Below are 15,381 nucleotides of genomic sequence, written 5' to 3'. Positions count from 1 at the left end.
TCTGCTGGCTGACCCTGTTTTGTAAATACTTTTTTTTTATTATTTTATTAGCTTTTTTCCATAGATCTATCCCTGGCACTACCTGTTCTTTTGCTGAAGATGTTAACATTGACTCAGGTAACTGGAAGCCCTGCAACATCCCTGACGTCCTGGGATCTGTCATCTTGGCCATAAAAGTTTACAGCTGCGTACTGAACACAAGGTAGAGCACTGTGTTTGCCCAGAACACTGCAGCAGCAGAAACAGTAGCATTACATAGTGGGACCTGGAGGAGATACCTGGAGCACAACACTACCTCGCCAGCTGTGACTGGAACATCTCATCCCTTTGGCTCTCCTTCCACACATCAGACATCACTGTAACACCACAGCTACTTCAGCCCTCTGTCCTGTCTGCCAATGCTGCTCAGACTGAGCTAGCCCCAGCCTGATAGCCAGATTAGTCTGGAAATGGAGGCAGTGAATTTAAATGCTACTGTGGTGCCTCTCAGGCCAATGTTGACAAGAAGCAGCAGGAACAATTTCCAGCTTTTCACAGCTGGCAGCTACTAAATGTGTGTGGGGAGGTTAGTGAAGGTCTGTGTGATCCAGGAGCATTTGGAATTGGGAAGCGTTGAAATGAAAGTTCACCAGATAACCATCAGCTACTGGTCATTCCCTCTTTCAGTTCCCTTTGCAGCTGGGCTGGAGGCCCTGGTTCATGGAGAGGTGCTGGCACCCTGGTGCTCTGCAGCCAGCTGTGCCTGAGCTGTTCAACCAACTGTGTAATTGAAAAGCTTTTTGATTTTTTTCCCTTCTTTCACAAACACTGTGCGTTTTGTTCTGCAGCATCAAAGGCCAGGAGCTGGGAGGAACAATGGGTGTCTGCAGGAGCTGCGGGGGAACAATGGCCATACCTGGCCCAGGGAAGAAAGCGAGCACTTGGAAGAACAGAGAGAGCTCCCAGTTTAACTACACAATTGGCCTCATCTGGAAATCTAAGTTCAGAGATCTACACCTTGGCTTGGTCACCCAGAGAAACTAGACTTTTCAGGGCCTTTGCTGTAGCCTGAGCTGAGGGACAATACAGCTTGATAGCGCAATATTTATTGCGGTACTGGGGAATTGATGACGCTTCTGAATGTTGAAGTAGGATGGAATAGTGGAGGATGGTGATTTTCCTGCAAATGGGTGGATAATCTTTTTTGGCTAAAAGGCTTTTTTCAGCATTTAAAGCAGCAGGATCTTCCTTGTCACTTGTGCCCCCAAACAGGAAGCCTTTGCTGCTAAGAATAGCACATACAAGTGCCTGCTGTGCTTGTAGTCATGTATTTCAAGGAGAAATGTTGATGAGTTAAAAGCTCTGAGGATCTTTTCTGTGGCCCTGTGGACCTCACAATTTATGTTCATAGGAAAGATTCCCAATGTCTTGCATTTGACTAAAGTGACTGAGTGAGATTCCCCATGTATTCATTCAGGTCAGGGAGAGAGACTTCTGCCAGCTTGGATCCTGGGAGGAATCCCCCTCTGATCCCTGAAGTTAGATTAAGCGACTCACTGCAGGTTGGAGTCTCGCTGAATAGTAAGTGGAGCTGTATTCTTCTTACCTCCCTGTCCCCTCTTCAGTGCCATTCTAAGAAAAAATGCGATGCTGCTTGAATAACGGAGAGGTTTCCTCAGATATGACCCAGGGGATGGGACTGTTAGGTTTTGGGCTGGAAGGTGCACCGCTCTTGTAAGCAGCATCATTGCTCTGCTGTGAGGCTGCAGCAGTCATCAGTGAGATTCTGCTGGGTGACAGTAAAATACTACCCACATCTCAGAAAACCAGAAATTTGTTTTGAAAAGTGGCATCCTTGCAATGCATCAAACCAAATGATCTAAGCCAAGTCTGGGGCTGAGAGTAGTGTGGTGATTTCTCAGAAAGTGAAAGGCAAGGACTTGGAAAAGAGGTTTCAATCTGCAGGTTCAGAGTAAACTGTGTAAAGATGAGGTTATTTGGAGTGCAAATCCATACTGTGTGGTCTGAGCTCAATACACTGAACTCCAAACCTGGGGCTGTTCTCCTGGGGACTGTCCAGCTGCACTCCAGAGAGGTGACTGCAAATTCTGCAGAGCCCTGGGCAGTCTTTAAACCTGATAGCATGGACACTGACAGCACTGGAGCTGCAATCACTCTGGCTGTGTTTTCCAAGGATTTACCTGGAGCCCTAGGCAGCTCAGAATTTTTGTCTTACCTATTGCAAGGAGGTTAGATAGCAGCTCAGAATGACAGTGAAGAAAGTCCATGTGCACAGGGTATCTTGCTGCCTCAGCTGTTGGTGAAGTCGTGGGGTCTTTGGGGTTGGTATTAGTCTGGGATACTACTTCCAAATGTGGGGTTAGGCATGTCTTGATTGGATGCTTCATGTTGCTGGCACACTTGCAGCTGCATCATTTGGGCATTTGGCATCATCTGGGCTGTGACAGTCTCATGTGCCTGTGCTTCACGGTTTCAAGGGGCGAAAGACTTGTGTGGTGTGGGGATCATATCTAGGGGAGAGAGGGGGAAAAAGCCTAATAAAGAAAGAACTGAGCAGCCTGGATCAGTTCTATGAAGAATGCAAAACAAGCTTGGGCTATCTCAGGGTAAGCTGCACTCGTAGTGCCTCTTGAACCCATGTCCTGTTATTGTTGGTGTGGAACATAAGGGTCTGGGCCAATGAAAACAAGGAAGGCGGCTTGACAGACACAGATTTTATCTTTTGAGATTCGTCATGACCTTTCTAGTGTATAATAAATAAAGTTGACTCAGGAATTGGCAAGTGCCCTATAACATGCAGTCCTGGTGTCGGGACTCGGCAGAATGTTCTGCTTAGCAATGCACTCTGTTAGCTTTGTTTGCCAAGTTCCTATTTTGGAGGTGTGCTGAAGGGCTGAACAGTGGCAGATGCTGAAAGCCTTCTGCAGGCAGGTGCACTGGACCCAGCTGGCCATGCTGATCCAGGCTGGATGAAGGTCGTTTTGAATCCATGCTGATACAACCCTTTGCTGCTGGGCCAGAGAAGGAAAAGGAACATCTTGCAAAGTAAGAACGCTGTTTGCAGTGGGGTGAATTCTGAGGCAAGGAGGACTTCCATCATTTTGCATTACTTTATAACCCTTCAACCATTTCCGTCAGCATTGAAAAGTATTGTTTCCTGTGGTAATGTCTTCAGAGCAGCCCTGCCATGCGCACTGGGTCCTGTGATATTAAACATCTCCATCATCCAGAGGATGTGGCCAGTTCTGCAGGCTGATGGGAATGGTAGGTGTGAGACTTGCCTGCTGCCCGGTGAATCCCTGCCGGACCATCTCTGAACTGTGGCTGTGAGCAATCGGTCAGGTTTTCTGAGCTAGCCCTGGTGTCAGGGGCTGATACACAGTGCTCCTCTGAAGACAACTGGGATTCATTTGCTGCTGAACTGAAGCTGTTCTGTGATAGCAACATATCAGACTGTGAAGTTATTCTGCAGAGCCAAAATGCACTGGGAAGAAAGGGATGAATGTGTGTGTTCCCAGCTCCAGAGAGACCATGGGGGGAGAGCTGCAGTCAAATCACAAAGATTATGGCCGTATCAAATGCAGAGCCTCAGGAGGGGAGCACTCAGCACTGGCACTGAGGTGCTGGGTGGGCTGCATGAGCACTCCGCACCTTAAAGTAAGGGACAACTGGTTGCTTCATTTCTGAGGTGCCTGCCATTTGGGAGCAGGCCAGTATTCCAAGTGTTTCCTGCCTTTCTTTATATTCATGCCAAAAGCACTAAGAGAAATAGGGTGGAGACAAAAAATCTCAGACCCTCCTCAAGATGATCCTCTAATTCCAGAAGGATCAAAATGCTAAAGGTTGCATTAGAAAAACAGAAATAGTCTTTTCTCCCACCATTGGTAACTCAATGCCACAACTAAAGCTGAGAGTCAGCTGCTTGTTCTACAGCTGTGTCCTTTCTGAATTCATGAGAAATAGCATTTTGATTTCCTTCCAGAGGAAATATACAGTAATATCCCGAACTTGCACTGAGGCCTTCCAGTCTGCAGAACTAACCCATGTAACGTTCATCTGCAACTGAATTAAACCCAAGATCCTTTTTTCCTTATGGATTGAAACAATGCTTGGGAATCAAGGCTTTTCATAACAAATCTTTACATCCTGCTTTCTCTGAGCACTTGCTTCCCATGCCAGTTCCCTCCTGTCCTAAGTTCTCCGTTTGCAGACAATCCCACCTTTGCAGTATGCAAGACCCAGGCAGCACAAAAAGTTTAAGATGCTGGGGCTGTCTGTCCCTTTCCCATGGTTCAGCACTACCTGGACTTTCAAAATAATAATAATTTAAAAAGTGTGGCATCAATATTCCTGTAGATTTTCACTTTAGGGGGGCTGGGGGTGCTCTCTGCAGGCTAACAGCAGTCTCTGATTCCCTTGCAGGGGGATCTTTAGATCAGCGTTTGGTCTGGAAGCACCATGTGGGACATGATCCTCCCAGGAAGAGTTCAATGCTTTCCTTCCCATCAAAAATATGAGGCTGCGTTCTGGGAGTCAGGATGTCAGTGACATGGATGACACCGAATGCTGAAGCCTACATGTGAATTAGGTCTTGGAAGAGGCTGCGCTCCGACTGCTGCGTGGACACGTTCGCGCTCTCCGAAGGGAGGTCCTTGCGCACGTAGCCACGTGTTTGGTGTTTTCCAGGTGGCTGCGTTCTCTCTACGCCGGATGTATGCCAGTGCTGTAAAACGTGTGTCCCTCTTCTGCTTCCTCAAGAGATGCATCTGCTGGTGTCAGCTTCCAGGTAGGACACACAGGAACCTGCTCTCTTTCAGTGTCTGTGGCCTTTGCCCTCTCCTGGTAGTCAGGCATCCTAAGGAAATCAGAAGTGACCTAAGGCTGTTTTTGCTGAGCCTTGGTCACTGCTGCAGATGGAGAAGTAATGGCAGTTTTCCAGCAGGTGAGACCCTCCAGGCCAGATAGCCAGACAAGAAAAATAAACACAGGAAATAGCATCCATGCAGTAAGATAACAGAGAAACGAGAGGCTGGGAGAGCTTTCTGCTGTGTGTCAGGGGACACGCAGAGCTTGGAGCTCTCTACCAGGAGCAAGTAAATGTCAGGCCTTAACATGAAGGAAGGAATTACATTCTGGATGGAGAGGAAAGCAGAAAAAAAGGAGTTTCTGCTTTGGCCAGGCAGAGCAGTGGTTGCCCTCTAGGGATGGGGTCTGTGGAACAAAGATCTTGGGCCTTTGGGGTGGGTTCGTGCTTGCTCAGGGCAGGGGTTGATCAGTCTCCACCTGAATTTTACTCTCATCTTTCTGTCCCAAAAGCAGTTCTGAAGGTCACTGTGTTGGTGGACACTATTGGTCTCACCTCTAAAACCCATTCCCCAAGGCCCTGTTGGCCTCTGCTGTGCCCCGTTCCCACAGATCCTGGGGGTTTATCAGAGCTTTATCCCCGGTGGTTTGGCTGGGTGGTGGTGTGGTGAGGCATCTGCTGGCTCCATCCTGCGCTCAGCAAGATGGAGAAGCCACCTGTGGTGCCCAAAATAGCCTCTGCCTGGGCAACCCTATCCAAATGGTGTTGATAGTGGTGGGGGATTCCCATGCCTCATAAAGAGGCTTTTGTTGGGAAGGATCTAAGCAGAGCTCCAGGCCTTGCCAGCTGTGGAGAGGAGCAGATGGATCTGCAGTATAAAAATAGATTGAAACAGACTTGTTCTGCCTCCTTTCTTCGCCCATACAGTCCCAGAGGTGCCTGGTCATCTGAACCAGAGCGGGGAACTGGGTGCTTTGCAGCTGCCAGTCCGCCTGGAGCCCATTAGCTATTGTCAGAGACAGGAATTTATCTCTCTTCAGTCCCATTCCCCCTACAGCTGCCATGTGGACAATCTTGTTTGCACACAGCTGCTGGCAGCATGTTACATCCCATTTCCCTGGGGCAGTGCAGGCAGGAGAGTGGGGCGTTTCTGTGAGACGCTGTGTTCCCAAACTCTGCCATTCCTTGCCATGAGTCTGCCTGTGTCTTCTCCATGAGATCTCTGTATGGCACCTGAGGAAGTGCCTTGAAGTCATGTCAGTTTGTCATGGGCAGAGGTTTCAACTGGTTGATGAGTAGATTTTGCAGATCTGTGTATTGCACATGGAAATTTCACCTTTTTTTTTTTTCCAACCCTAGCTACAGGGAGAATGTTTTGGAGCTCTTTGATCTTCACTGCTGCTGCAGGTGACTTGACTGCTTGTTCCGATGCTGTAAGTTCACACCAAAGCTCTGTAGCTAAAACATCCCCCAAGTGCACCTGAGGCTCACTGAACCTAGTCACTATCCCTGGTCTCCCAACCCTGAATTTTGCACCATGTGGATGAAAATGGGATGTCCCCCATGGGTGGCTCCTGGCCAAGGTCATCCCGGCACTTTCCATCAAGGCTTAGAGATTTTCCAGCTATAGAATATGATTCTATTGCTGTATGAAAGGAATTTGAAGCTGCACCAGTATTCAGAACAGACTGGATCTGGTCCCTCTGTGTTGTGCCTGCAGAGCACTGCCAGCCCTTCAGTCCTGAAGGTGTGTGCTTGTATTCAACCCCCTCCACCGCTTCTTGCTTGGCATCCCCACTCCATCCCCTCCTGCTAACTGAATAAGGATCACATGGATATTTCCTGGATGAGCTTTTGTAACGCACTAATTCGATACACTCAGGGCATCTTCCTGTAATGAACGTTCCTGAGGTAATTGAAGGTGAGGTTGCATGGGTGAGGGGGAGAACAGGGCAGGACTGCTGGCAGAGGTAATTGGAGGAACAGAAAAAAACCCTTTTGTTCCTGTAAATCCCGAGTTTGTTGTGTCTCTCTGCACTCCCTGTCTACCCAGCTTCTACTTGTGCCATGTCTTGAAGGTGGCTCCACTCTTCTTTTCCTTTTTTTTTTTTTTGAGGTATTTTTTTCCATTTCATCTTATGCGTCTGTTCTGCTGCTTTGTTCTTTTGGCTTTTCATTTCTTTGCTTGTTTCTTCCCCTCGATGTTCTCCTGCTTCCTGAGAAACTGATTGCTGCAGTGTGTGAAGGAGAGGCACTGGCCATATCTGTCTGCACCAGCACCCTGTTACATTCATAGAATCACAGAACGACTTGGGTTGGAAGGGACCTTAAAGACCATCTAGTTCCAAACCCCCGCCATGGACAGGGATGCTGCCCACTAGATCAGGTTGCACAGGGCCTTGTTCAACTTTTTGGAATATTCCAGCTGATCCTCTATGTCTTTGAGGGACCCATATAGGAGCAAGAAAGGGAGAGGGAGCAGGGAACAGCACCACTGGGAGAAACCGGCTCAGAGACTGAGAAGCTGGGTGAAGAGGGGGTGTGGAGGCAGGCAGGGCCATCTCGAGAAGTTGCCAAGAGGCAGCAGAGCACAGCTGTAGAGGTAACTGCTCCTTTGCTTGATGCTTTGCTCCTTCCTGCCCTCTTTTTTCCTACCTTTCACCCCAAAATCACATCTTGAAAGATGTAAAGAAAAAAAAAAAGGTACCAGCTTGAAAGCACTCATCAGCCTTTTCTGGGAGGCTCCCCATGCCACAGCAGCCCCAGCACCCCCGTGGTGCCATTTTCTGCTGTGTCCATGACTCCTACCAGCTGCCCTCCCCGTGCTCCCTTCCAGCTGCCCACTGGTGCAGCTGTGTCCGTCCCACCAGCACATGCCAGTCTCAGTGGATCCTTGTTCCCAAAAATCAGGGTGAAGTCAGCTCAGAAGATGGCTTCCTCCTAGCTTTCCAGGTGCTACTACACCTTAAATCTTCAGTACACCCACTTTTCCTTTACATATGCAGCTTTTTAGCCAAAGGAAGAGGCGGCACATTGGTCAAGCGGAGGGAAGGCCGCCGGCCTGGCTCCTACGACAGTTTCTGTGTGGGACTGCTCTCCTCAGGCACAGACCCGTGCTCAGTAGGTGCTGGGAGCCAGGAAGCAGCAGCAACACTGAGCTTTTCCACTGATTTGCAGCATTTCCTTCGGCTTGTCTGGGGGGCAGAGAAGGGCTGTCCGAAGGGCTCATCTTCTTCTAAGCAGGATTGCTGGACTTGCAGTGTAGAAGCTATTGCTCTGATGTTGGAAGCACATGGTGACGGACAGGTAACTTCTGGGGACTGGTTTCTCCTCACAGACCTAGAAGCTCTGGGCTGCCAGAACCACAGTCACCGTGCTACCAGTGATGTGCCAGTGAACAGACTAGGAAGCATCTGCCGTGTCTTTCAGTAGTGCAGACTTGACATTTCACCCCTGCCTGTTTCTTTCTTTAGCTCCTTAACATTTGGTATTTACAGCGATGTTTTGGTTACTAACTTGATTGGAATCAGCTCCCACAACGCCCATCTCGTCTCCAGCGATTGTCCAGAGAGGTCTCCCAGCCTCACGGGGAGCTCGGTGTCACACCCACGTGCAACAGATGGGAGGCCGTCACAGGACAGAGGTGGGAGGCAGCCGCCTTCGGGATTATCCAGCAGCATAGCAGAAAAGTTAAGACCAAAACCAGCGGCTCCAGGGCACAGTCCAGGCCTCTCTCCTGTCTCTGCATCCCCAGCAAAACTCCAGATTCAAACCAGAATCTGAACTAAGCTGCTTTGATAGCTGTTTCCTACCTGTGCCTGATGGTGTGGGCTGTTAACAGCCAGGCTGTACAGCTGGGGAAACAACTTCCAGAATGTGGCCCTTCTTAAGCCCCGGATTTGGGCATGTAACTTGGTGTAAGAATTCAGCAGTGTTCGTATTTGCTGAGAGTCATTTCTAACTTCTCTTTGGTTGTAGGACTCTGCCAGGTTTAAGTCCGATGCTTGAGGGGGAGGACAGAGAGCACAGAGAGCTCCCTCTGCTGTCTGTGGACTTTCAGGTTCCCAACTAATTTGGTCCCCACTATCGATCGAAGAGTCCCTGAGCAAAAAAAATTAAAAGGAGCTAGTGAAGAGATGACATCATCTGAGCCAACCAAGTCACAAGTAAAGGATCTGATGAGCTATATAATGGGCAGAAAGCTTTGAAAGTGTATAGTCCCACTCAGATTAAATGTTTTGCCAGGGTGGAGATGACTTCGGAAGCTGTTCAACCTATAGATCAGTCTGTAAAGGACCTACATCAAATGCAATTGTTGCTGATAATATGCAGGGCCTGATGCATCTCACAACACCTGTGAGTAGCTCTGCTGGCTTCTGTGGCACTGTGGTCACAACCTGTGTGTGACTGCGACTTCAGGTTTGTACCCAGCCAAATAAACCATCGAGAAGGGATGATCATTGCTCTTTTGGTGCTCAGCAGAGGATGGACTAAGCAGGGCAGGGAAACTCATGCAAGATGTCCATCCTGGTTAGGTAATACCTGTGCTGTGTCGTCCTGTGAGGCGAATGAAATGATGAAGTAAAATCCTGCTCAGTCTGGGGCAGAAAGCTCAGGTCTGTAAAGCAGCTTGTTCTGCTGATTTCTTGGTCATTCACTTCAGGCACGTTTCCCCACTCTTAGATGAAACGATGGAAATTTGGTTGCCTTCACCAGGATGCTCCTTCCTGAGGTGACTTTACCTGACGACATAAAGTCTAAAGCCCTTGGGAGGTTCTAAGAAGTCAGGTGGGAATGGAGCAACCATGAAGGATTTTTCAAAGCAACTATGAAACCTAAGAGCAAAAGTGCCTCTAAATAATCCAGTCATACTCTGAATGTTGGGCTTATTAAGGTTACTAGCCCAGGTCCTTATTTGTTCTGGTGTAGACTGAAAACATTCTGGCTAGTTGAATGGACAGCGTCTTGCCAGAACGCACACAGCAGGGCACTTCATATTTGTGAGGCCTCCTTTTTCTTTTGTAGGCTTGTGCCTATCATTTGCTTTCTAATTTTTTTCCCCAGCTCTCCTTCTGTGTAGGACACATGTTGGAGTTGTGAAGAAGACATTTCTGTGTTTCTCAGCATAATCAATCCTTTGTTATGGTATTTCAACTAGGTGCCCCTGAAGGGTGAGCAGCTCTGGTCAGGAGCAACAGGACTTTCTTGCTCTGACTTGCTGGCCTGCCAACTCATAGAAGTGCTGTTTTTCTCCACCTCCGGTTAAACTGCTAACATGTCCCAGCACGCACGAAATATGGAGGCTCAATAAACCCAGAGGGCTCACTGTTAAATGAGGTAAGTCATTCCAAGAGACCCGGAATTAGATGGTTTTCAGTGCTTCTCTCTGTTTGTCACGGGTCAGATAGTAAGGTGATGTGGCTGAACCCTCTGTAGCATGGCTGGAAGTCACTGTGCTGTGGTTCTCTGTAAAGGCCCAAGAACAGCCGCTGCGCTGCTCCCTGTGTCTGATTGATGCTGAACCATCAAAAAGATGTTTTCTGTGGGTTAAACTGAGCTCTCTGCGTACAAGAAAGGAAATGATCTTCTTAAATGTTTCTTTTGCTGCTAAGTCCAGCCCTTGCTTTGCTAGCAGCTGTATGCATTGAACAAACCAAAAGAGAATACAGTTTAAAAAAAAAAGAAAAAAGAAAAGAAAATTAGACATAGAAATAAGACAAAGGAATAACAGAAAAAACAAGCATCAATTCGACAATGTGTTTGACTTTATCCAGACCATATGGAAGCTGAGAATTTTGAGCAGGCAGCTGAGAGACTAAATAGTAGTCATTTCAGAAGTTTTCTTGGAGTATGAAAGTAACTGAGGACATACTTATAGGGCAAGTGTACGTGGTGACGGAATTTCTGTCATTGGCAAATCAGACACAGGAGGTAAGATTGGGATGAGAAGGTCTAAACTAGGAAGAGTTTTATTGCCTGGGACGTGAATATTTTGTCTAATGCATAAGGAGATGGAAAGGTGAAGAAAGGCCACAGGCATACTAATTGTTTGCAAACTGCAGCATGTCATCTTTCCCTGTGCCCAATTACAGCCATTGTTTGGTGCAGGTAGCAATATGCGTGCATGTTGCATTCATCCATCTTTGTGATAGCTGGGTTAAATTGCACAGTCATTATGAATAGCATTTGAAGGCATACCCTAATTGCTACTCCCAGCCCCTGCCCACTAATCTGTGGCTCCAGGGTCCAGGCTCTAACATTTTGAAACTGTGGTCATTCAGACTTTTAGAAGAGACCAAATAATGCTGCTGCTTTTTTTACCTTTTTATTACATCATTTTGCTAAATCATTGTGTTGCAAGTAAATGTTCTAATACTGGTATTTCAAGATCTTGTGATTCAACATGACTAGAGAATAGTTCTTTGTACCTAAGAAGGGAGGAATCCTTCCACTAAGATTGTGCTTCTAGCCTTGGGGAGAGCTTCTGAACCAAAAACTACAGCTTTGTGTACACAAAGCTTTCCAGGTAGTTTAGTAGTGGTTTCTAAAGAGGTCTTGCTTACAGTGGAAAATTACACTGTTAAAAGGAAGCTTTGGAGAACTGCAATAGTTAACATGAAATTAAGCACATAATGTGAAGGGGAAGAACAGAGATAGCATGAACCCAGCAGATGTGACAGTATATTGTATTTTTGTACAAGGAATGCGAGGGCCAAGTGAATCTCGTAAGTGTTGTGGTCCTGAGGAACGACAGTTGAACTTGACACTGTTTTGCAATGCTGAGCAGCCCTTTGATATAACTGCTTCTTCCCTCCCAAAGCCCAAACATCTGGATTTATAGTGACAAAAGCAATCCAGTGAGGAAGGAAATGAAAAATGGTACCCCTGTGTATTAGCAAAGAGGCTGGGCATGGTCTGAGTCACAGCACATTGTGAGAGACATTCTGGCATCCCATAACAACTGTCCCGTCCCACAATAACATCACCAGTGCTGCTCTCCTCTGCTGGGAACTGCTGGCCTCTCTGACTGCTTCTTAACATAAACATCTTTAAAAACCCCTCTGCCATCATCTGTAAACGATGATCCACCAGCCACTTCCAATGCAAACTACTGGTATTAACCTCTTACACTCTGCCCTACTATCAGTTTATTAATTAATTTTCTATGTTTTGGGTGCACATCTGTTCATTTTTACCTACCACTGCACACCTCTCTGGGGAGAACATACAGCCCATAAAAAAAAATGTACTTAGAGGGGATGCAGGAGCAGCAGAGCTAACCACTGTCTGCCTGGGACATTTCTGGGTTTTGGTGCCTCCTGCAGGAGCCATGTGGACCCTACTTGCATGTCTTCACCTCTGCTTGAAGTGTACTTGAAGTGATACTATTATGCTGGATCAGGGTGAGGAGGGGAAGATGGATGGGTAGGTAAGTGTGTATGTGCCCTTTGTTGATTTTCTGATTAACACAGGAAAAGGGGGCTGTGTTAGAGGAGCTTCACAGGGCACAGCCTGGCTTGATGGAGTTTTTGTTCTTTTTTTTTTTTTTGGTATTATTCAGTTCCTGGAGCTGAGCTGATGCTGGTTGTTGTCATTATGCTGGGGCCCAGGAGTAAATGAGCTGTGTCAACATGTTTGTGAGTGATTGCCTACTGTTTTCCATGGAGCAAGAGATGTAAAAGGTATGTAAGTGGGTAGTAAAACATAGGTATGAAGCCTTTGCAGGCTCCCTTCTGCTCTGGAGACTGAATCATAGTGTGTTCTGGGAGAAGGTCTATTGTAGCATTGCCTTTTGTCAAGTAGTGCCTTTTTTCTGCCATTACCAATTAAGAAAAAAATGTCTCCTTTATTGTCACCAAGTGCTAAGAATAGCCTGTCTGATCAGTTAGGTTGGATTTGGTAAGGATGCTTTGGGTTAGTGTTTTATGGGACAATGTGCTTTCTCATCTCTTCATCTGTGCAAGCCCCAGTTATCCATCACACACCTCTGCCACACTCACTCATTCCCTGTGCTTCTTTCTTCCCTTTGTGGGTGGACCACATCTTGCAGATGACTTGTCCAAGGAATATAAGTTACGTTTCTCTCCTGTTTACGTTTGTCCTGCTTGACTCTGGGGATATTCATTCCCTCACCAGTTAATTCCGAGATCCTGTGAAAATATAGGATGTGAGTTAGGTGGAAAACTCCAAGCATGCAAATGAAGAGGGCTATGTATTGTTTAATAATAATAATAATAAACATTTATTTCTGGGATGTTAAATGGAGAAGGGATCCTTGTTCAGGGTCTTTCTCACCCAGAGCTACATCTTGGAGAGGAGAGAAGTAAGAGCTAGTGATCATGCCATTGGCCAATGATTTTAAGTGTTCTGTCAGGAGATCCCACATTTATTTGGTATGGGCTCATTTGTGTGTTGACTGGTTGCCTCTGTCCCCATTAGTGGTGCTTGCTCTCCTTTTCCTCTCTCCTCTCCCAGCACCTTCTGCCCCTATCAAGTTTTAAATGACATCTTTTGACTAATCCTTGCTGACGATAGCTGCTTTAGCTTGTGCAGAAGTTGGGAAGGCTCCTCAGGCATGGAATGTTCAGTCCTTGGGGTCATGGAAACCAGCCAGGAATTTCTGCTCTTCCATTCCCAGGGGCATGAAGAGCCTGCAGAGGAAAATTGAAGGTGACCATTTCCTTGGCTGAAATGTCATTGACATGAATTTGAGATGTTTTTCGAGACATTTTAAGATGGAGAGAGCAGTTTTGGAAATGGCTGATATTTCGATGAAGAAGAGGTGATGGTTTCAAATGACAGTCCAACAATATAATACAGGAAATTGTTATTTGAAAAAAGAAATCAGACAATATCTTTTTCAAGACTTCAGAGCTTTTTTTGTTGTTCTCCACTTGTTACGTGCATGTGACTTGTTCCATGAGAGAAGTTAAAAGGCCAGGTATAATTTCTTGTATGTATGAATACAAAGTGTCAGGATGGGCTAAAAGTTAAGTATACACCGTATGATCACCCAGAATAGTGTATTGCTCTGAAGGATAAAGGAGGTGAGAGTGGGACTAGAGTTGTCTCTTTTCTATAAGACTGATATCTTAACAGCTCTCATGGGAGGAAGGACATGTTCAACCTAATAGGATAATGGAATAATATGTTGAACATATCAGCTTTGACACAGACCAGCTGGTGGCTGTAGACACAAATAACATAAGGAAAACAAATTTTGAAATGTTTGAGGAAACAGCTATATGCATGCAGTGCACTGTGTGTGGGGTGCCTTTTGCGTATGAAAAAAAGATGAAAGCTTCTCTCTTTGGCTGTGGGAGGATTGTCTCACTCATTCCTGGAAAGGACTAAATTCCATCCTTAATGATATTTGGGGCTATAAATTTAGCATGGTCTTCTCCTTTGGACCTACAGAACTCTGCACTGTGAGGTTGGACCAAAGGTCCTGTGTAGCATCTACTTATTAAGCAAAAAAAAAAAGGGCAAACAAAAAACTCTTCTACGGTTATTGTTGGAAATTTTCTCAGAAATTACTGGTACAGCTATTGCTCAGCAGGAAAATCATCTCTACCACTAAGTCCTCCACAATCTCTTCCTCTCCTTTCTGCTTCCATAAGTCTTTGTGTTTCTAATCAATCTTGTCTTCTCTCTATAACTAGCTTCAATTCCAGTCTCCCTAGACTGATGTCCAGCAATTAAATAGACTTTTTATTTCTGCCTTTTTCCTTCATAAAGACACTGTCTGAGTTTTGGAGCTCAGTGAAATAACTAGGTGGAAGGTAACTACTCGGAGCTTTGATTTCATGTTCTCTACAGAGTTCAGCAGATGCTACTTCAGCTGCTCCGTTCTGTTCATGAGTGGATTATTTCCTTTGAAACTGCAAAAAACAGAAATGTACTTCTATTTCTAAATTAAAGCTCAGATCCTGATCTTTTTGCATGTCAGGCAAACCACAGCTAGTTGGTGGACGAATGCATAACCATATAGGTAGTATGGCTAGAAATAACAAGACATGAAAGTCACTATCAGTGATGCAGCTGCTAAAGAGCCTTTGAAGATGCAGAAGATGCCTTGATGTGTTGAAGAGGCCAGTCGTTCCTACCCTTGGTCACTGCAGATTCTCTCTGCCTCTCTCTGTCATTACGAATAAAGTTTTTAGCTCATGCCATTACAAGTCAGCAAACGTTTGTATGGGCTCAAGCAGAAGCATAGTAGAATGTGCTACACTCTTCATAAAAGCAGCTTCCTTCTTCTGTATTTGCCAGCAGCATGTCAGCAGAAAGTCTTGCTTTCTTTTGCAAGTACTTGCTTTGGTAAAAGGTACACTAATGAGATATACTCCATTGAAGAGTTATTTCTGGCACAGTCAGAGCTGGAAGGAAGTCAGCATTACACACACACACTCTTTGGCCTGGGAAGGTCTGAGAACCCTTTAAGTACTTGGCTCAGAAATGGTTCTCTTCCTTTTATCTAGGAGATTTTTGCTTTCCTGTTAAGTTAATTAAGCTTCTGTTTTGTCTTCCTCATGCCCTTTTGCCAACATCTAGCTTTTTCATGAAGACGCTAGTTCAAT

The sequence above is a fragment of the Anser brachyrhynchus genome (assembly GCF_964034855.1).
Source record: "Anser brachyrhynchus genome assembly, chromosome: 17".
Taxonomy (NCBI): Eukaryota; Metazoa; Chordata; class Aves; order Anseriformes; family Anatidae; genus Anser; species Anser brachyrhynchus.
The sequence above is the reverse complement of the archived record's forward strand: the minus strand, read 5'-3'. Positions refer to the sequence as shown.